Source organism: Neofelis nebulosa, chromosome X, assembly GCF_028018385.1.
Source record: "Neofelis nebulosa isolate mNeoNeb1 chromosome X, mNeoNeb1.pri, whole genome shotgun sequence".
Lineage (NCBI taxonomy): Eukaryota > Metazoa > Chordata > Mammalia > Carnivora > Felidae > Neofelis > Neofelis nebulosa.
The window spans coordinates 123132659-123154415 of NC_080800.1; the positions used below are offsets into that span (position 1 = coordinate 123132659).

General features: G+C 37.8%; 1 long non-coding RNA gene across 1 annotated transcript in view; it reads left to right on the forward strand.

Annotated features, from left to right (window-relative positions):
- Nucleotides 1-21757, forward strand: part of LOC131502962 (uncharacterized) — a 120484-nt gene that overhangs the window by 80107 nt on the left and 18620 nt on the right. The window contains exon 5 of the long non-coding RNA XR_009257287.1: nucleotides 7384-7459. This is a non-coding gene — a long non-coding RNA (uncharacterized LOC131502962). The remainder of the gene's footprint in view (nucleotides 1-7383; nucleotides 7460-21757) is intronic.

The following is a 21757-nucleotide window of genomic DNA, read 5'->3' on the forward strand; positions in this document are numbered from 1 at the left end:
AATTTTTTTTTAACATTTGTTTATTTTTGAGACAGAGAGAGAGAGAGAGCATGAACAGGGAGGGTCAGAGAAAGAGGGAGACACAGAATCTGAAACAGGCTCCAGGCTCTGAGCTGTTAGCACAGAGCCCGATGTGGGGCTCAAACCCACAGACTGTGAGATCATGACCTGAGCCGAAGTCGGACGCTTAACCAACTGAGCCACCCAGGTGCCCCTCAATATACATTTTAAACGAAGAATCCATCTTCAAATAACACTACACCACTTTACTTGTAGTGCAGGTGCCTTATAACAGAGTGCTATGGGATCTTCTCTCCCATTCCTTGTGGGATTGTAATTTATTTCACTTATCCATATGCTATAATCAACCAATATATTTATACTATTACTTAAACAGTTATCTTTTAGATCAATTGAAAATTAGAAAAATAAAAGATTTTAATTTACCTTCATTTATCCCTTCTCTGACACACTCTTCCTTTTTTAAATGTAAATCTGAGTTTCTGACCTGTATTATTTTCCTTCCCCCTGAAGAACTTCTTTTTACATTTTGTGCAGGGCAAGTCTGTTTTCATTTCCCTCAGTTTTTATTTTTCTGAGAAAGATTTTGTTTCTCTTTCACTTCTTAAGGGAAATTTTGCTGGATATAGAATCTGGGTTGATGGTTTTTTCTTTGAATAAATATTTCACTGCACTCTCTTCTTGTTTGCATGGTTTCTGACAAGAAGTCTGATGCAGTTCTTATGCTTGTTCCTTTGTAAGTGTCATCCCTCCCCACTCTGTCTTCTTGAAAGATGTTTTCTTTGTCTTTGTCTTTCTGCAGTTGGCTAGAGAAGGGCTGCAGTGAGAGCAGTGCCCTCCCCCAGATGGGATAAGGTGCTGGCAGTCTCTTTCCCTGTAGAGTTATGGAGATGCTTTAAGCATATTTCACAATGATTCCTCTTCCCCTCTCCCTCCCAAGATCCACAAGAGGATCCTATTCAGATCTTTACTGTGGGAACTTAGTGGATTTCTTGGAATTTTGGGGTTCCCCTGTGCCTGCTATCCTCAGAAGTTTCCCACTCTCACATTGGTGCACACTCAGCCTTCAGTAATTTTTCGAAATGACCGTTTTTGGTGTTGCTGCTAGCTTATGATTCCAAAAGCTTCTTTTCTAGGTAAGTAAATTGCAGCTGGATGTTCCTGACTCTCCAGATTTGGGGGTGGTAGTTTTCCCTGCAACCTAATTTCTTTGATGGGTCTAAGATGTCACTGAATTTTCAGTTTGTTCAGTTTTTTTTGTAAAAATGGGAGTGTTGACCTCCAAGTTCTTATCAGAGATTAAATTAAAAGACTGTTTCAAAATTTATATGAAAAGGCCCAGGTCCTAGAATAGCTAAACAATTTTGAAAAAGAAGAGTAAAGTAGGAAGAATCAGTCTACCCAGTTTCAAGACTTATTATACTATATTAACCAAGACAGTGTGATTTAGCAGACGGCTAGACACATAGATCAGTGGACTAAACAAAGAACTTAGAAGGAGACCCACACAAATATGCCCAACTGATTTTTTTCTGTCTTTTTTTAATTTAATTTTTTTAATTTTTTAAAATTTACATCCAAATTAGTTAGCATGTAGTGCAACAATGATTTCAGGAGTAGATTCCTTAGTGTCCCTTACCCATTTAGCCCATCCCCCCTCCCACAGCCCCTCCAGTAACCCTCAGTTTGTTTTCCATATTTATGAGTCTCTTCTGTTTTGTTCTCCTCCCTGTTTTTATATTACTTTTTTCCCTTCCCTTATGTTCATCTGTTTTGTCTCTTAAAGTCCTCATATGAGTGAAGTCATATGATTTTCGTCTTTCTCTGATTAATTTCACTTAGCATAGTACCCTCCAGTTCCATCCACGTCGTTGCAAATGGCAAGATTTCATTCTTTTTGATCGCTGAGTAATACTCCATTGTGTATATATACCACATTTTCTTTATCCATTCATCCATCGATGGACATTTGGGCTCTTTCCATACTTTGGCTATTGTTAATAATGCTGCTATAAACATGGGGGTGCATGTGTCCCTTCAAAACAGCACACCTCTATCCCGTGGATAAATGCCTAGTAGTGCAATTGCTGGGTGGTAGGGTAGTTCTATTTTTAGTTTTTTGAGGAACCTCCATACTGTTTGTAACAGAGTGGCTGCACCAGCTTGCATATGGGAATGCAAGCTGGTGCAGCCACTCTGTTACAAACAGTATGGAGGTTCCTCAAAAAACTAAAATTCCCATATACCCAACTGATTTTTAACAAAGTTGCAAAAGCAATTCAATGAAGGAAGGATAGTCTTTTCAATAAGTGGGAGTAATTGAACATGCATAGGCAAAAAAACAAAAACAAAAACAAAAACAAAAAAAAACCATCTTGACCTAAACCTCATATCCTATGCTGACATAATCCCCAAATGAATCATGTAAGTTTGCAAAATGTAAAACTGTAAATCCTTCAGGAAACAAACACAGGAGAAAATCCTTTGGATCTAGGACTAGGCAAAGATTTTTTAGACTTGATCCATAAAAGGAAAACAGTTGATAAATTGGAACTCATCAAAGTTAAAAACTTTTGCTCTGTAAAATATGCTGTTGAAGAGGATGAAAATACAAGTGAAAAACTGGGGAAAATATTTGCAAATAACATATATGATAAAGAATAAAGAGCTGTCAAAACTCAATAGAATAAAAAGCAATCCAGTTAGAAAATAAGAAAAATAGCAACAGACATTTCACTGAAGAGCATATGTAAATGGCAGATAGATACATGAAAAGATGTTCAACATCACTGGCCATTACAGAAATGCAAATTAATATCATGATGTGATGTCACTGTACATCTATCATCTTTTTTTAATTTTAAATTAAGATTTGATTTTTTAAAGTAATCTCTACACTTAGTGTGGGGCTCAAACTCACAACCCAAGATCAAGAGTCACATGCTGCACTGACTGAGCCAGCCAGGTGCCCCAGTATACATCTATTCAAATAGATAAAATGAAAATAGTGATAATACCAAATGCTTGCAAGGATATGGAAAAACTGGATTTCTCATACATTTCTGGTGGGAAAGTAAAATGGTACAGCCACTGTGGAAAATGGTTTCGCGGTTTCTTACAAAACTAACCATAAACTTACCATACAACTCAGCGATCATGCTCCTGGGCATGTATCCCAGAGAAATGAAAACTTCTATCCATACAAAAACCTGTACATGAATATTCATAACAGAGCAATTTGCAATAAGCACCTGGTTAGCTTAGTTGGTTGAGGGTCTGACTCTTGATTTCAGCTTAGGTCATGATCTCATGGTTGTGGGATCAAGCCCCACATGGTCTCTCTCTCTCTCTCTCTCTCTCTCTCTCTCTCTCTCTCTCTCCCCCTTTCTCTCTCTCTCAAAAAAAAAAGATTCTGTCTCTCTCCCTCTCTCTCCCTCTACCCCTCTCCCACTTGCACTCTCTCTCTCTAAAAAATTTAAAAAAAAAACATTAAAAAAAACTGGAAAGAACCCAAATGTTCTTTTGGTGAGTAATAGGTGAATGATTAAACAAACTGGTACATCCATACCATGGAATACTCCTCAGCAATGAAAAGAATGAACTAGACACACGCAACAATTGGATGGATATTATGGGCATTATGCTGAGTGAAAAAAAGCCAATCTCAAAAGGTCACATACTGATTGATTAAATCTCAAAAATGATAAAATTAAAGAGCTGGAGAACGGATGCATGGTGTCCAGGGGTTAGGGATGTTGGGAGAAGGATTGTGACTATAAAGAGGTAGCATGAGGAAGATCATTGTGGTGGTGAAATTATTCTGTTTCTGGATTATGATGGTGGTTACAAAAATATACTCATGTACCATTAGGGGAAACTGGGTGAAGAATACACAAGACCTCACTGTATTATATTTTCTTTTTTTTTTTTAACGTTTATTTATTTTTGACACAGAGAGAGACAGAGTATGAACGGGGGAGGGTCAGAGAGAGGGAGACACAGAATCTGAAACAGGCTCCAGGCTCTGAGCTGTCAGCACAAAGCCTGATGCAGGGCTCGAACTCATGGACCGTGAGATCATGACCTGAGCCGAAGTCAGCCGCTCAACCGACTGAGCCACCCAGGCGCCCCTCTGTATTATATTGTCAACTTCATGTGCATCTACCAATTATATCAACACAACATTTTTTTAAATAGTAGCTTTATAGTGGAGCGACCTGAAAGATGACTCTTTAACCAAGTGATCAAGGCTGACATCACCAGGATGTCATGTTGATATTATGAACCCCCTGATACCATGTGATGAGAAAGGCACTTCACCACTGTGCTATTCTTCCTGAAAATACATAATCCCAATTTAATCATAGAAAATAATCAGGCAAACCCAAATTGGAGGACATTTTACAAAGTAATCTTTAAAATTGTCAAGGCCATGAAAAATAAGGAAACTGAAAAATTGCAATAGATTGAAGGCAACTAGATTGGACTAAAGAGACATGACGACTAAATGCAACGTGGTATCCTGAATTGGATCCTGGAACAGAAAATGGACATTAGTGGAAAACTAATGAAATCCAAATAAAATCTGTAGTTTTGTTAATAGTGTTGTACAAAGGTTAATTTCTTAGTTTTGATAACTGTACTGTGGTTATATAAGATTTTGGCATGGGGAATGCTGGATGTGCAACAGCTGTCTCTTCTGTTTTTTCAGCTTTTATGTAATTTTAGAATTATTTAAAAATAAACTAAAAAAAATACAACCCCCCCCCCCCCCAGAGATTCTAATGTGTAGCCTGGGCTGAATATTGCTGCTAATTCATCCATTAGGCCTTGCCTCATGGGTCTACACTGTATTCTCCTACTCTTCCCTTCCCTTCCGCCATCAAAGTTGCCCTGCTCTGGAGGGATTTATTCTCAACTGGCTACCAACCTAAACAGGATGAGGCAAGAAAAATCTTTCTACCACTATCCTAGTAGGAAATTCACTCCAAAATTACTAGCATGGGCACTAGCCTATCTCCTCCAGCCTGGTGCCATTATATAGTAAGAATTTCTATCTCAGAGGTTCATTCCTTTGCGTAAAGCATCATTACATCATTTTTCAAGCAGCACTTATGGATGTTGGAACATGAATTCAATAAGAATTATGAGTCATGTGAATTGGTGTTTCAGGACTTTTCCTGTAACACCACAAAACACTGGGCATCCATGGACGAGAAAGATAAATTTGTCTAGAGTCCCCCACAATCCGTTTTCACTATCTAAACAGAGAAGGTTGGCCCTTGGTTGGAGGCAGGAGGCTGACATTGTGTGTGGTTAGAGTCAGGTGCTTCAAGACCTTGAAAAGGAAGGACGACCATAGAGGGTGATGCTTCAGTCTTAGACAACTGCCTTAGGAAGTGATAGTCAACATCTTGGATAGCAAACTCCTGTTGCTATGACAGCTTCTAAGAGCACACTCAGTTCATCAGAGCCTGGGGCTTATTCAGTTGGCTCCACCCTCTTCCTGGAGTGCTGTGTTTATTAAGAGGGCCCTGCCCTTTATTTTGCTAGGATTAGTCATTATGGGTTGGTGAACTGCCCTTTTTCCCCCTCCACCCCAGCTTTTCATCTGCACCCTAGAAGGGAGGGCTGTGTCTTTGGGCCTGCTGAGAGTCCTTCAAGAGAGCTGATCTGAGAGAAAATTAAGAACAGCTGGGGGTAGACACAATGACATCATATGCCTCTAGCATAAAAGGCAGCTCAGAAACTCCGATTCAAAAAGGAGAGAAAAATAATGAGAATTGGAGAAAGGGGCTGAGACTTGGGAACTATGCAAAGGCTGATTACTGGGGAAGACAACGGAGAAGATTAAGCTGGGAGCACAAGAAGTAGCTGAGATATTGGAACGCTGAGTAGGGACCTATTAATGTAGTATTTAGCTTTAGGAGTCTATAGACATAACAGCTAAAGCTAAACAAGGACATATTGGTAAAAGCTGTGAAAATGCCCTGAGGCAGCCTATAGTTAAGAGTAAAGTTAACAAAGGAAATGGTTAGACTGAGCTTTATTACAGAGTAAGTTACAAATTGGACCCTTTGCATAAAGACTTTCTTCTTTTTCGATTGTTCTATATGAGATTGCATGGTGTATATGTAAAAGTATATTTATTTACTTTTTTGTTCTAGAGAAATTGATTCCTCTACATAAAATACTGATGTTTGTTTGGAGTGGTATATCTTTATGAAACTGAATGACAAACTTGTACAGCTTGAAGAGACATTAGAGATGATGTAGTTCAACCCTACTTTTACCCATGAAGAAATTGAAGTCTAGAGAGTTATGTCATGTCAAGATCACACAGCTATTATGTGACAGAGTTATAGTTGGAACTTAGGTCTACCAATTCCCAGGCAAGTGCTGTTTTCACCCCACATCGATTTTACTTAGTTTAGGCATGCCCAAAGAGAGTCCAAACTTCTGTCCATATATTACCACTAGTGACTGCCAGTGGCTGTCACAAGTAAAAAGCAGACCATCTGGAATGAACCAAACTGCACAGAATTTTCTCAGAATCCTTAACGTATCAGGCATGATGTGAAAAGGTCACAATGAAAAACAGAATGCCAAGATGGCATTTATTTTATTACATCTTTTTTCTATGTGCCATCCTTAAACATAATGATGTTGCTCTGTTTAGCAGTTTTTGAAATATTATATTATCAAGTTTAAATAGCAATATCTGGCAGTACGTAGTTATGTTATCTGTTTAAAGCAGCCACACACACAACTGATACTTCAAGCTGTGCAATTATGGCAGTTGCTACCAGTTGGTGATACCTTAATTGCAAGCTTTTTCTTTGATAGGTGAATAAACCTTTGGAAGGGTGAATGTACAACATACACCAAGTAGAATAATAATGGAGCTTCTATTATTCATCTGAGAAAGTGACAACCCAGGTGGTCTGCTCAATCAGAAAACTGCTGTTGTAACCTTAGAAATTACTGAGCATTGGTCCTCTTAAATAACATGTCTTATAAGGAGTGTAACTATTACAAAAGAAAGACAACTTAACAAATCCTATTAGACAAAGCAGAATTAATGAACTAGTCAAAACAATAATTGAAAATAAACTAGAATATCGTTGAAGAACTAAGGAACATATTGGTAACATGAAGTAGGAATAAACAGTTACCAAGAAGCATTCATAAATACAAGATATGAAAAATATTAGTTGAAGTAAAGAACTTGACTGGGAGTGAGGTTAATAATAAGATGGATACAGATGAAAAATGAATTAATGATCTGAATGACCAGATTGAATAATTTTCTCAGAAGAAATCAGAAAGAGAGAAATAGTTGGAATTTTTTTTTAATTTTAGGGATATAGAGGATGGAAAGTGTCATGTCAGTACAGCAAGAACCCAAGGAGAGGAAAATAAAGTAAGTGGAAGAAAGGTAAGTATTTGAAGAAATAAAGACCAAGAATTCCCCACTCTTAGTAAAACATGGATGACCTCAGTTTAAAAGAATTCAGAGTTTGCCAAACAGGGTATATAAGATAAACCCCATATCCAGACACATTGTATTAAATTTTTAAAAAATAAAAGACAAATAGAAGACTTCTCAGCAAGAAAGAGCATATCATCTACAAAGGAACAAAATCCTATTGAAGTCTCAATACACAAAATACAGGAAGACAGTGGAGTGCTAAGTTTCAAAGTATGGAGGGGGAAAAACTTGGAACCTAGAATTTTATACCCAGCTAAATATCATTTAATGTAAGTTTGAAATATTCTCAGGCATTAAAGTCCTCAAAAAGTTTACCAAAGACCTTTTTTAATAAGTCCAATAAAATAATACATACAATAGGTATAAATAGGTGGACTTCCCCAGATGACTCTCACAAGTATTTCTTTAATTTACCAGATGCATCAACACTCCTCTTTGGTGGCATCTCCAGGATGGAGTTCTTTGAAGGGAGCCACTCTGGAGTCTGTATGCTATTTTGTAGAAACCTTGAGGGTGTATTTCTGCTTTTGTTACAGTCTTGTCTTTTCTGTTAAGCTTACAAACTACCTGAGAGCACAATATTTATTTCTCTATTCCCAGGAGTACTTGTCACAGGGTCCTTTACATGGTAGGTATTCATTAGATGTCTATTCCAGGAAGGAAGAGAATGAGACAGGGAGAAGGGGGGTTAAGGCTGGAACATGAAGCTATGATTTTTCCCATTCAAGAGAATAGCTGCTCTATCCTGTTTTTGTGACCTCCTAATGTGTGTCAGTGTTTTTCACTTCAGTGGACCATGTTTCCAATGTTAAGTTTGACTCTAAGTGATTCAAAGATAGTTGAGCATTATTCATTTCACTATCAAAATATTAAAGGCAACTTGCTTATTTTGACTCCATTTGATCATTTACTTGATTTTCCATGACCCTCAAACTCCCTCTGAGTCATTAACAACGGAAAGTGATATTCTTGCATGCCAGTAAATATTCCCAAGTCAGGAATAAGAAGGGAAAGTAATCCACAAGGGTTTTGTTTTGTCTAGAATTTGTCAATACATCTCCACAGAGTTGGTGAAAATCTCCCTTCAGTGAGGCAGTTCTTTTTGCTCTTCTGTGACTGTACAACAATTGCCCACTGAGACAGTATGGGTAATGTACACCTGTTGGCATCCAAACCCTAAAAGTTTAGTTTTGAATCAGGGACCTTTGCCTTTCAGGGAAGAGTTGGGTGGGTGGGTAGTAATACACACTTCTCCTTCCCTTGATACTGTTTGTTGGTGTTTGGAGGCAAACAGAACAAGAGGCACCAGGGCTGAGAAGGGCATTAGAGTTATTCCCTTATACCCTTCTTGTAGGCAAATGTCATCTTTACCACCCATTTTAAAAAGCATTTGTGTATATTTAAGATACTTGCCTGTGAAGAGTTTTCAAACTTTCCATACTAATTATTTTGTTGCAAATCTCAAAGATAAGTTGCTGGCCAGAACATAAAATTACAGTAGCAGGCCCTGAAAATACATGTATTGACCATGTGCATTTTGGAGGCCAACATTATCATTGGCAGCAAATGCCAGCAGATCCCCAGCCCACCATCCTCTGCTCTATGCTTTCATGTTTCAGCTCTTGGTCATGTGTTTTTAACATTGAGTTGAGGTTGTTAGCAGAAACTCTGGCATCTGGAATTAATTGAGTTGTTGCTCAGGTACTTGGAGTTTTAAAAACTCTAGGAAATCATGTAACATTTGGGCACGATGTGGATTTAATTCAATAAGTAGTCATGGAGCACCTGCTCAGTGAAGGCTCAGCTCTGGGCAGTGCCCAGGTACACTTATCAGTGTAAAGGAGGTACCAGGGGAGGGGTACAAATGAACAGGAATTTTAAATAAGGGATAGAATATATCCTTGTGGAACAAAGAATTCTTGAGAAGGTGACCTTGGGGACTGGCATTAAATGACAGAGAATTTCTACAGGCAGAGTCATTCTAGGAGGCAAGAACAGCTTGAGTAAAAGTAACAAAAGTGAGAAATCTTAGGATCCATTTAGGGCTACTAATAGTCGTCATGTATTGAGTCATTATTCTGTGCCATGCATAGTGTTAGGTACTTTGCATGCATTCTCTTGTTTTGTTGCCACTCACAGCAATCTCATTAGTTATAGGCAGTATCATCTCTACTATACAAATCAGGAGACTAAAGTTTAAAGCAATTAAGTAACTTGGTCACCTGCAAAGCCCAGCTCTGTTGGGCTCCAAATCCAGCCAGTCTTCCTTCCTTCCTTCCTTCCTTCCTTCCTTCCTTCCTTCCTTCCTTCCTTCCTTCCTTCCTCCCTCCCTCCCTCCCTTCCTTCCTTCCTCCCTCCCTCCATCTCTCTCTGTCTCTCTTTCTCTCTCTCTCTCTTCCTCTCTCTCTCCCTCCCTCCCATTTTATTGAGATATAATTGACATATAACACTGTATTAGTTTAAGTTATACAGCATGGCGATTTGATATATGTAAATATTGTGAAGCAGTTACCACAATAACTTTGGTTAACATCCATCAATTTACCATTACGCTCTATGCCTCAGAAATAAACGTGACTAGAAAGCAAGGTTCAGACCATGCTATGGAGAGCCTAACATGTTAAGTGAAGAATGCTAAACTTAAAGTGGCAGATTGTAAAGTTAAGGGGAAAGGGTTTTCCCTGTAACAGGAAGTAAATGGTCAGTAAGGGATCGGCAAATTAGAGACCAATGAACAGCTCCAAAACTTTTCTTCTTTCCTCATTTGTTCTGTCCCTTCTTGTTTGGAGAATGGGCTGAGTAGGAAAGAGACCTCTCTGTTTCTCTTAGGACTCTTGTATAGAATTTCCACTTTGGGGGATCCTTTTTGTTTTGTCCGATTTCTTACCACTGCACATTGTCTTACCTCTGAGGAGGGAAGTTCAGAATCTAAACTTTGTCTAACTGTAAAATTGGATTGCTTAAATTTCAGTTTCCATTGTGTTACCTTGGATAGCTAAAACCCCTGTTATCTTTTTGACTAATTCTTTAGTTTGGGTCTTCTTTTTTTTCCGATCTTTTTTTTAAGTTTATTTATTTTGAGAGGGAGAGCACACCAGTGGGGGAGGCATAGAGAGGGAGGGAGATAAAGAATCCCAAGCTGGCTCTGCACTGTCAGCGCAGAGCCCAGTGCGGGGCTCGAGCCTACAAACCGTGAGATCATCACCTGAGCCAAAGTCAAGAGTCTGACTTAACTGACTGAGCCACCCAGGTGCCCCTGGTTTTGGTCTTTTATGTAGCTTCTCTTCTGGCATAAAAAGAGGATTCATTAATTGCTTATGGGTGTAATCTTCCTTCTCAGTCTTATACAGAAACTGGAAGGCCCTCTTGCCCTCACTTGATAGTTAGCTACCTCTTTTAACAACCTTGGTTTGGGATCCAGAAGGAGCAGCATATTAGGATCTTTAGAACCTCTAACATGCAATCCAGTTTTTGACCTTCCACATAAAAGATAACCTGAGGATCCCTTAATGAATTTGATATTGGTTCAGGCAGAAACTTTAAAAAAGATTTTATTTTGAAATAATTTTAGACTTGCAAAAAAGTTGCAAAAATAGTACATAGAATTCACTTCATCCAGCTTCACCAAATGTTAACACCTTACATAATCATAGTAGAACTTAAAAACAAGGAAATTATCATTGATACAATATGATTAACTAACTTACAGACCTTATTCCAATTTTGCCAGTTTTCCCACTAATGTCCTTTTTCTGTTTAGGGATCTAATCCACCATCTCACTCCATCTGGGATAGTTCTTCAGTCTTTGTTTGTCTTTCATGCCCTTGACACTTCTTAAAAGTATTCATCAGTTATTTTGTAAATTGTCCTTCAATTTGGATTTATCTGATGTTTTCATATGATTATATTGAGTTTATGCTTTTCTGGCAAGAGCACCACAGAAGTATGTCTGCCCTCAGTGTGTCATATCTGGGGGTTCATGATATCTATGCGTCTCATTAATGGTTACATTAACTGTGATTATTTGGTTAAGGAGGTGTCTTCCAGGTTTCTGCATCATAAAGTTACTATTTTCCTCTTTATAATTGATAAGAATCTTGCGGAGGGGCTCCTGTGGCTCAATTAGTGTAGCATGAAAGTCTTGATCTCAGAGTTGGGAGTTCAAGTCCCATGTTGGGCATATATTTTACTTAAAAAAATAAAAAAAGAATCTTGTGGAGAGATACTTTGAGATGATGCAAATATTCTATTTGTCATTATACTTTTTCCCACTAATTTTTGCATCTCTCCATCTATCTTAAACACCATGAGTTCATACTGATACCTCAAATTCCAACCTAACAGCACAGGCCTCATTTCTGACCTTTCTCCTTTCCTTAATTTTTACCTCTTCTCTCCAACAGTGAGAAAGCCAACATTCATTATGTACAGTATATTCACAAATTTTATCAACCCTAGTGTATAGTGCTCTTACCTCCCTTCTTTTCACCCTGTTCCTGCCCATCCCCTTTAAGTAAGCAAGCTCATTCATTTCTGCTTGATCATTTCTGTGTTTTTGCACCAATGAGCAGATGCATGTACACTTTTTTATATACCATTGTTTCCTACATGAAGGATAGAGTAATATAGAAACTCTTCTGTAATTTGCTTTTTCTCACTTAACAGTATATCCTAGAAATCACTCCATGTCAGTTCATAGAGATCTTACTTATTCTTTTATGTCTTAGAACTGCATTGTGTATATTTCATAGTTTATTTAAACATTCTTCTATGTTATTGGCATTAGGGTTTTTTCAATATTTTGAAATAACAAACAATGCTGCAATTAAAAACCTGGTACATATGTATTTTTTATTGTCAAAGGTGTATCTTCATGGTTAATTCTTAGAATTGCTGAGTTGAAAGGTAAGTGCATGTTAGTTTTGTTGGCCAATGGCAAATTCTCCTCCATGCGAATTGTACCAATGTACATTCCCACCAGCAATGTTTAAGAGTGCCTGTTTCTCTGCAGTCTCACAAATAAAATATATTTTCATTCTTTTACATTTTCATCAATCTATAGGTAAGAAATAGTACCTTGGTGTTGTTTTAATTTGTATTTCTCTAATTTGGAGTACATTGGAGCATCTTTTCACATGTTAAAGGATATCTAGATAGATAGATAATTTGTGAATTATCTGTTCATGCCTCTACCCCCTTTTCAATCAATTTTTGATCCTTTTCCCCTCAATATTTGAGTGTTCTTCATATTTTAGGAAACTAGCCTTTTGTGATATATGCTGCAAATATTTTCTCCCAGTTTATCAATTGTTCTTTCACTTTATTTTTCATCTTTTTTTTTTCTGTGTGGAGATTTGCTTTTATATTGATCAATTTGTTAGTCTTTAGTTTTCACTGGATATTGGATTTTTTCTTTTTTTTAATGTTTATTTTTGAGAGACAGAGCATGAGAGGGGGAAGAGCAGAAAGAGAGGGAGACACAGAATCTGAAGCAGGCTCCAGGCTCTGAGCTGTCAGCACAGAGCCTGATGCGGGGCTCGAACCCACAAACTGTGAGATCATGACCTGAGCTGAATCAGATGCTCAACCGACTGAGCCATCCAGGTGCCCGTGATTTTTTTTAATGTTTATTTATTTGAGAGAGAGGGAGAAGGAGAGAGGGAGAGAGGGAGAGAGAGAGAGAGAGAGAGAGAGAGAGAGAGAGACAGACAGACAGACAACGAGCAGGGGAGGGGCAGAGAGAGAGGAAAACACAGAATCCGAAGCAGGCTCCAGGCTCTGAGCTGTCAGCAGAGAGCCTGATGTGGGGCTCAATCTCACAAACCACAAGATCGTGACCTGAGCTGAAGTTGGACGCTTAACTGACTGAGCCACCTAGGCGCTCCAGTTTTCACTGGATATTGAGTTCATTGTAGTTATAAAGCCTTTCCCTGCAGCATGATAAAGAGGAATTTGTATATGTTTTCTTCTAGTACTTGTATGATTTCAGTTTTTACATTTAGATCACCCCCCCCTTTTTTTTTAGTTTATTCTCATGTATGGTATGAAGTATGGATCTTATGGTTTTCCAATGGTCCCTGAATGATTTATTTATTTATTTTAAATGTTTTATTTTTTTTTGAGAAAGACAGGGACACAGAGCATGAGCGGGAGAGGGGTAGAGAGAGAAAGAGACACAATCTGAAGCGGGCTCCAGGCTCTGAGCTGTCGGCACAGAGCCCGATGCGGGGCTCAAACCCATGAACTGTGAGATCATGACCTGAGCCAAAGTCAGACACTTAACCAACTGAGCCACCCAGGCGCCCCATCCCCAAACATTTTATTTAAAAATGACTTGAAATGCGTCTTCATCAATGGTTTGAGATGCCACTTTTATACTAAATTTCCATATATGCTTGAGTCCATTTCTCAATATCTTTAAATAAGAGGATGTTTATACCCATTCTCTCTCATTACCTGGCATCCAGCAAGTTCCCTGCAACTAGGAATTTCCACAATTCCTAGTGGAAAATCCTATTGCAGAATGTGCAATAACTGGAAAGCCAGAATAAAGGGAAGGTATAGTCATTGCTAATCTGACAGTCCAGTGGTGGTAACTGCAATCCCATGCAGTTCAGGATTTAATCCAGAATCTTCCCAGTCAGGAGATGCCTATGCATGGTAGGCCAGAAGCAGACAGTACTTAGGAGACTTTTGGAAGATTATGGAAAGCTCACTTTCAGTACACTTGGACTTGCATTCCTGTAGTTCGCCCAGGTACTGTTGTTGGTTGGCTTTCTTTTTAAAACACTGTCTTTGGCTTCATTGGGACCAGCAGATTCTGCAAATGGACTGCCTAGAGAGGAAATATCCCACCATTATGGGAGGAGATTCAGTTCTGTATTTATTACCTTTGGCAAACTCATGATGCAGTAACTGCAAAGACACACTAATCACTCCAGTACCAAAACTCTCACTCCCACAACACCTGTGTTTAATGATGGTTTTTGTTTTCTGTATTTATGATACTTTGACATTTTGGACCCTTATGGACCCAGAGAGGGACTGCTTCTCCCAGAGTTAGCTAATTTTAGAGATAACTTGCCTGCAGCACATCTTTTAATGCAAACCAACTAATCCTGAGTCCATATCCCACCCTTCTTTTATCAGGCTTCTAGAGCCCAGGACCATATCCCTCTGCACTAAATCACCCTAGGGCTAGGTACTAGACAGCTAGGGACCAGCCCAATAGCCTAGAGCCTGTCAAAGTTATTCAAACTATCTGATCCTAAACCTATTCTTAAACCTACTGTGCTGCTTGCTTGCCCTGTTCCTTTAGCTTCTTCTCTCAGAAAACCATAATAAAGGCTTTTGCCTATGCTTTCCTTTTACTCCTTTTGCCTTCTGACTGACCCTGGTGCTTCCCCATATGGCTCTTCATGATGTGGCATGTCCCTTTCTTGGAAACTGTCACAAAATATTTTTTTAAGTTTATTTATTTTGATGGGGTGCCTGGGTGGCTCAGTCAGTTGAGCAACCAACTCTTGGTTTTGGCTCGGGTCATGATCTACCATTTCATGGGTTTGAGCCCCATGTCAGCACTGATAGTGTAGAGCCTGCTTAGAATTGAAAGAGAGAGAGAGAGGGAGGGAGGGAGGGAGGGAGAGGGCAAGGGTCAGAGAGAGAGGGAGAAAGAGAGAATCCCAAGCAGGCTCTGTCAGTGCAGACTGATGTAGGGCTTGAACCCATAAAATGTGAGATCATGACCTATGCCAAAACCAAGAGTCAGTTTCTCACCTGACTGAGCCACCCAGGCGCCCCCAAAATATGTTTTCAATGGCAGTTGTCTCCTGGTCTCACTATACCTGAATAATAATAAAACCTACATTTTAAAACACCATAAGAATGCAATCAACCAAACCTAGAGTGTAGGAAAATTTACAGGACAAATTGCTTTATTTTTACTAATTTAATTGGTTAAAAATATAGCTTTCATTACTGTTGAAATTTTGCATTCTTTGATTACTAGTGTGACTGAATTTTCCTTACTGATTTAGTAGTTGTGTTTTTTCCTGTGAAGAAGTGAATTGTGTATTCTTGTCCTTTGACCATTTTAGTTAGAATGTGTTTTAAAACAAACTTGATCAAAATGATTCACAGATATAATTATAAAATGTAAGATATAAAACTTTTGAAGGAAAGCATAGGAAAGAAATGTCCAGATCTGGGGCTTGGTGAAAAATTCTTAGACTTGACTGGAAGGTATATGCTAAGTGAAATTAGTCAGAGAAAGAAAAATATCATATGACTTCACTCATATGAAGACTTTAAGAGACAAAACAGATGAACATAAGGGAAGGGAAACAAAAATAATATAAAAACAGGGAGGGGGACAAAACATAAGAGACTCTTAAATATGGAGAACAAGCTGAGAGTTACTGGAGGGGTTGTGGGAGGGGGGATTGGCTAAATGGGTAAGGGGCATTAAGGAATCTACTCCTGAAATCATTGTTGCACTATATGCTAACTAATTTGGATGTAAATTAAAAAAATAAAATTAAAAAAAAATTCTTAGACTTGATACCAAAAGCATTATCCACAAAAGAAAATATTTATAAATTGTAACTCATCAGAATTAAAACTTTTTTAAAAATTAAAAAAAAATGCAAAACTTTTGCTCTGTGAAATACCATGCTAAGAGAATAACAGACAGTCTATAGACTGGGAGAAAATAACTTGCAAACTACATATCCAACAAAGGACTAGTATCTATGGTATATAAAGAACTCTGAAAACTCAACAGGAAAAAAACCCAAATAATCCAATTAGAAAATGGGCAAAATATATGAAGAGATTTTCACTGAATAGGATCCGCAGATGGCAAATAAACACATGAAAAATATATTCAACATCATCAGGTTTTAGGGAATGCCAGTTAAAACTACAATGAGATATCACTATTTACCTTTTAGAATGGCCAAGATAAAAAAAAAAATAGTGGTAACATCAAATTCTGGTGAGGATATGGAGAAACTACAACTTGCATACATTGCTTGTGAGAATATAAGATGGTATAGTCACTCTGGAAAGAAGTATGACAATTTCTTATAAAATGAAACATGCAATCACTATATAAGAGCTATTGTACTCTTGGGCATTTATCCCAGATAAATGAAAACTGATGCCACATGAAAATGTGTACACAAATGTTCATAGTAGCTTTTTCATAATAACCCCAACTAGAAACAACCCAAATGTCTTTCAGTGGGTGATAGATAAACAAACTCTGGTATATCCATACCATTGAATATTACTCAACAATGTAAAGAATGAATTTCTGATACATACAAAATCCTGGATGGATACTAAAGACTTGATGCTTAGTGAAAAAATGTCAATCTCAAAGGATCAAAAGTGTATGATTCTAATTATGTAAGCTTCTTGAAATGACAAAATGTAAAGATGGAAGATAGATTAGTGGTTGCCAGGAGACAGGGGCAGGAGTGATGGGTGAGAGTGACTATAAAGAAGTAGTATCTGGGAGTGCCTTTGTAGTAATGCAGCAGTCTTTTATCTTGATTGTGATTGCATGAATCTACACGTGATAAAATCGCATAGAACTATACCTCTCTCACACATGTGAGTACATATAAAAACTGGTAACAACTGAATAAGCTGTAGTCTAGTTAGCTGTATTTTACTATAGTCATGTAAGAAGTCACTATGGGGAGGCTGGGGAGACCAGTCAGTGGACTCTATGAACTATTTTGCAACCTCCCGTAAGTCTGTAATTTATTTCAGAGGAAAAAAATTTAAAAAGCAATGCTAGAGTTTTAATTGGAATAGCATTGAATTACACATTGAATTAGTTTGGTAGTCATTGACACCTTTACAATGTTGTCTTCTCATGTTCATGTATTTATTGCCTTGAAAAAATGTTTGTCATTTATTGCTTTTATCAACAAAGATAACACATGGGAGTTTAATGTTTGCCTATATCAAGTTTAGGGCAAACAAACTTACTTTACTTTTAAGCATTTTACTCCAGATTTTCTGCATGACATGAGTTATTGGCTTCTTGGATGTTCCTTTTTTAGTATGTAGTTTTTAGTATGTGTTCTCTAGATTACTACATATATTCTAACTTTTCACAGTCTAAGTAAAGATAATATTACAGCACTTTATATGAAATGTAGAAACTGAAAAATTAGAGGTAGTTTAACCCCTCTCCATTTTTCATAACTTGTCATATGTATTATATCTATATATAAAGCCTACAAGATGAGAACATCAGTTTTGCTTTAAAAAGTGCCACGTATTTTAAGAAATTAAGAGGAACAACATTAGTTTTTTTATATTTACCAAGATATTTATTATGTCTGCTTTTATTTTTTAATTTTTTTCTTTTTTTTCTTTTATTTTTAAGTAATCTTGACACCCAACATGCGACTCAAATTTACAATGCTGAGATCAAGAGTTGCATGCTCTACTGACTGAGCCAGCCAGGTGCACCAACCTTTATTTTTAAAATGGGTATCTCATTTTCATTTGGTTCATTTCCTCTCACCCTGATGAAGAATTTTCTTTGGTCAAGAGGTCAAGTAGTGGGGCTCCTGGGTGGCTCAGTCAGTTAAGCATCCAACTTCGGCTCAGGTCATGATCTTACTGTTCATGAGTTCGAGCCCCACATCAGGCTCTCTGCCATCAGCCTGCCTTGGATCCTCTGTCCCCCTCTCTCTTTGCCCCTCCCCCTTCTCGGAAGTAAATAAACATTAAAAAAAAAAACCGAGGTCAAGTAGTATCTAGGCAGTATTGCTATGTCTAATGAAGCCAGTAGGGTCACTAATACAACTATGAGGTTGGCTTGTCACACTTACATAGATTCATCTGGTAAGGAGGCAGTAAGCCCAAATGGATTCAGTTGATTATACAACAATAGTAAGATCAGCATGGCATTAACATTCCACATGTCTAGTCTCACAGGATGACACTGAACCAGAGGATCCAGATGATAGGTGGCACAATGGGCTACTCTGCTATTGAGGACTCAATTCTAAACTACAGCAGATATTTTTATAGCATGCAGCTGTACCCTAAGGGAAGGGGGGCAAGGTGATCAACTGATATTCAGGAGATGGAGAGAACAGTCTTATGATAGTTCCTTACCAGGTTGCTTATTTCCCTTCTCCAGGAAGAGTTGCAAGGTGTTCTCCAAAGGCACAGGTCAGATTGTGGTCAAACCCTGACTAAGTGGTGTGTATGGTGACAGAAATACTATTGGGGCACTGTGTGGTACAGCTATTCTTCTATACCTTTAGTGTTTCTTGTAGTTCTGGTCTGCTGGCAAATAAGTTATTTTTACTTATGTTTTATCTGAAAATGTCTTTGTTTTGCCTTCATTCTTGAAGAATATATTTGCTGAGTATAGAATTCTGGGTTGGCTTTTTTTCTTTAAATCACTTTAAAGATGTTGGTCTTTTCTCTTTGGCCTCCATTGTTTCTGATGCCAGCCATATTTGAAACTTTTCCCCTCTGTGTATAAAGTGCTGTTTTTCTCTGGATGCTTTTGATTTTCTAATTATATTTGTTTTTTCAGAAGTTTGTGGTATTTTCAGAGTTTTGTTTTCTATCCTCATGGGGTTTACTAAGCTTCTTGAATTTTAAATTTATATCTTTTTCCAAATTTAGATAAGTTTAAGCCATTGCACATTAAATATTTTTTTCTACCCCATTCTCTGCCACCTCTCCTCTAGAACTCTAATTTCATGTATATTAGACCTTTGAATATTGTCCCATATGTCCCTGAAGCTCTGTTTGTGTTTTTGTTTCCTAATATATTTTTCTCTCTGTTCTTCACATTGGATATTTATGTTGTTCCATCTTAAGTTTGCTAAAGCTTTTCCTCTCTCATTTCCATCCTGCTGTTTGAGCCTATCCAGTGATATTTTTTAAATTTAAGATACTTTATTTTTCATTTCTGAAATTTTTATTTTGTTCTTTTTTTTAATGGCTCCTATTTCTTTGCTGTGATTTTATATTTTTTCATTCATTGTAAGCATATCTTCCTTTACTCTCTTGAGTGATTATAATAATCACTTTTAAATTCTTGTCTGCTAATTCTGGCATTTGGGTCATCTCAGGTTTGTTCTCTGTTGATTTGCTCTTGTAAATGGATCAAAAATTCCTAGTTCATCATAAGTTGAGTAACTTTGGATTATATCCTATATATTTTGAATCGAGATTTTGGATTCTAATGTATTCCTCTGAAAAATATTGATTCCATTGTTTTGGTGGATACTTTAATATGGTTACATTCAAACTCTGAACTTTTCCTCTTAGGTGGTAGTTGAAATCTTAGTTCAGGGCTTTGATCTTTAACGGAAGTCTGTCCCACATATGTGTGGTTCAGGAGTCAGCTAAGATTGGGATAGAGTCTGTAGACAGAAATTGGGGTTCCCTGGATCTGGCTCTCTCCTTTCCAGGATTCCCCCTTAGTTTCCAATGGCTGTTGTTGTTCTGAGGTGTGCCTGTAGTTCTTCATACCAGATAGATTGTGGGTTTGCTATTGGTGTATTAATTACTCTTGGTGTCTAAACTACCTGTAAGCTTTAGTTTGCCCTCATTCCAAAAGCTATTTAAAAAGTGGGTAACTCACCTTGTGCCAGCTTCCCTTCAGAACATGCCTGCTTCTTTTCACTCTCTAGTCTTCATATTGTTGTTTTTAACATTTTCCCCTGAGTTTATAGTTGCTGTCAACAGGAAGATCAGGATCAATAGGAGTTTACTCAGCCATATCAGAAGCAGAAGAAACTATCTTGCTTAATTTTTATTTCACTACTGCCAATTTGTCCTTAACGTGGGATTCTGTCCCAGAAGGGAGCGTTGGCAGGTCAGTGTTGAGAGTTCATAGGGGCTAGATTCCTCCAGTGCCTTCAGTCCTTCTTGCTACAGGCCCTTTTCACTCACTTGGTATTGGAAAGTGTAGAGCCTCACTTACTTTCAGCTGCTAATTCTCAGTTGTACCACCATGCTTTCCAGTGAATACCCATTGGCTGTTTTTCCTTGTGAGTTCCTATTCTGCTTGGGTTATTGGCTATCTTCGGTTGTAATGTATAACTATGGAGAGAAACTAAACCTTAAGTCTTGGCTAGTGCCCCCCCCCAATGAGTTTGATGGGAGAAGATATGCCTCCAGAGAGAAAACCTCTAGTGTTACAAATGGTAACTCAGCCTTCATGTTGCTTTCTTTCAAGAGAAGCCTCTCCCAGTTGCAGTCCTCTAGCTTTTAGGGTACTGGTGTGTGGATGCAGGCAGAGGGAAACTCTTACGGACCAGCCAATATATATGCACTTATTACCTAGCACCATCATACTGGCCAGCCCCGAGTTGCATCCCAAAGTTACCGTGCCACCCATGGTAGACACTAGTCTATCGCTTAATATCTCCCAATGGCAAAGGGAGAGAAAATTGGTCATCTCAGGACAATGATAAGGAGAGAAAAAGGAGCACATTTGAAAAAATTATCACCTTAACTCCTGTACATTTTTCTTGTCCTTTAATTTTTTGGGCTCTTTCTCCCTAGTCCTATCTTACTCAATAAGATATCTTACTTTCTCCCCAATCCTATCTTACTCATCCGCCTTTTGTTTTCTTAGAGGTTTCCTCACTGTTTTTATGCTATTTTGATAGAATCATCTATCTCTGAATTCTGTGACATGTCCAGGGTTGTGTTCTGGAGAGAGGGCCAGTTCACAATTTTGCAATTTTAATAAGAACTGGAATAGCTATCTCTTTTCATTAAAAAATGAAAATACCTAAAAATTTTTAGATATATATTTCAGGACATTGGAACTTAACAAGAAATTCCTTCTGAACCCTAGAAGACCTTTGAGAATTTCAAACAATGAAGAATAATTGATCATCAGATTTGGGTGCTTCCCCAGTTAATGACATAGACATGAGATCACCATCTGTGGTATAGATATAAAGTGCACCTTTGCAAACATATGTTCTAACAGTATAGGAGGCAACTTTGATTTTCATAAACCATCTCATCAATAGGCAGAAGAGTAATGAAGACTTTTCCTGTGGCATTATTGACCAGACATAAGGCTGTGATTGCAATATGTTATTGTTATCTAATAAAAGTAACAATATCTGATTAATTATTTTTTCCTTTGCTTATGAGCTTTGCATATAGTCTTATGAGGGTAAGTTATAATTTATAGCTTCTAAGGAGATTAGGCTGATAGAAAGTTTGAATGA